We start from the raw sequence: 1,866 nt of genomic DNA on the forward strand, positions 1-1,866 counted from the left end.
CATAAAGTTTAGTCCTCTAGAAAAGCTATTAATCTAATACAAAGAATCCCCATGCATTCTTCATCTAAATGTCCTATATGTTAACATATTCACATATATGTTCTGTTTATGAAAATAATTAAAAATTAAAAGATAGTCCTGAACACAAGATGCTCCGAAGATGTATAAAATATGACCTCAAGTATTCCCCCCACTTCTCATCACACAAACCCTCTTCAGTGGCATCCTAGTCACCATCTTCCTCCTACTTAAGGCTGAATGTGTGTGTCTCCCCTCACTAGATACATCTCTAGCACCCCAGAGAACAGCAATTGTCTATTATTTATCTCTCAATCCCTTGCCTACTATTCAGTGCCCAGCACTTGTAAATGTGCTCAGTGGGTATGGAATAAATTTTTCCATTTATGGGATTCTTTTAGCTGTTGTTTTGTTGTTTTAGTATTGGCCTGTTTCTGAAGCAGATGTTCCCTTTCATCCATAAGTTCTTTCAGTAAATACCAACCGTGAAACATATAAAGCCATTGCTGAGTCCAGAATCTATGAGGATGGTGTCAGAGAATATGTGGGCATAAGAAATCTCTCATTCAAGAAATAGAAAAGGCATTCAGTGTTCTAAATCAGGCTTTCTTTTCCCAGGTTTGGAAATGTAAACCTGCCATTTCAGCTACTAGAAAAACTGAAGCAGGAGGATTGCGAGCCAAAGGACTGGATTACAAAATAAAAAGATCAGCAAGGGCATTGGGCGTGGTGGCCCTCTTTTGATCCCAGGGCTCTGGAAACAAGAGGCGCAGCATGGATGGAGGAGTTAGGCAATAGGCCCCAGACCCAGCTGAGGATTAATTGGCAATTGATAGCATCTGGGAGAGGAATACTCGATTTTCTTTGTGAATGTGATGCTAATTAGGTTGACCAAGCTCCTACTGGTCAACTGGCAAGGGGATGGACCCACTCTAGACTTCATGGGCCCTAAATAATAAAGTATATGAAGTGAGGGGGCGATAAGGAGGTGGGGGGGTCCTGAATATGATCAAAATATATTGTATGACATTTTCAAAGAAACGGTAATGATATTTTTGATGAGTTGGAGAAAGCAAGCTGAGCACAAACATGTATATGATGATTGCTCTCTGTTCTTGATTGTGGATGTGATTTGACCAACTCTCTGGAATTCCTGCCGTAGTGACTTCCCTGCTGTGTGGACTAGGACTTGCAAGTAAAAAGAAACCCTTTGTCCCCTAAACTGTTTTTGTCATGGTATTTTATCACAGCAAGTGGAAAGGAGACTAATGCAATGTATATATTTTCTTTGAGGATCTCATGAGAGATTTCAGTGGTCCTTTTTAAAATTATGCATCATGTCCCCTTTAGACAATTTAAGTCCTTACCTGGGTAAGGTAAGCACTACAAGAGTCAGAGTCAAATGTCAAGAACACAGGAATTTTTTCACTATGGTTGAAAAGTGAACCCAGGCATGGTGGTTTATGCCTACAATCCTAGAATCTGGAATGCTAAAGCAAAGGATTGTGGTAAATTCAAGGTCAGATTTGGATACAGAGTGTGAGTTCCAGTCCAGCCTGGGCTACCAAAATAAATAAATAAATAAATAAATAAATACATAAAGCCTTTAAAATAGATTTATTTATCATGGAATGAGTGGAAATATTCTTACAGATATCTTTTATTTTAAAGATGGGAAAAATCTCTTCAAACTCAATTTTCAGGCAGTAATAAAAATAGAGCAAATATTTTCATATCATTTTCTTTTTAAAATGAAAACAAACAGCAATAACTGGAGAAATGATGGAGAAAGCAGAAATTTGCTCTTTGAGTCCTCCTTTTAGTACATTTCTTTGTGTGCGTGCCTGT

The sequence above is a fragment of the Nannospalax galili genome, unplaced genomic scaffold, assembly GCF_000622305.1.
Source record: "Nannospalax galili isolate Female #2095 unplaced genomic scaffold, S.galili_v1.0 scaffold270, whole genome shotgun sequence".
NCBI classification, from domain to species: Eukaryota; Metazoa; Chordata; class Mammalia; order Rodentia; family Spalacidae; genus Nannospalax; species Nannospalax galili.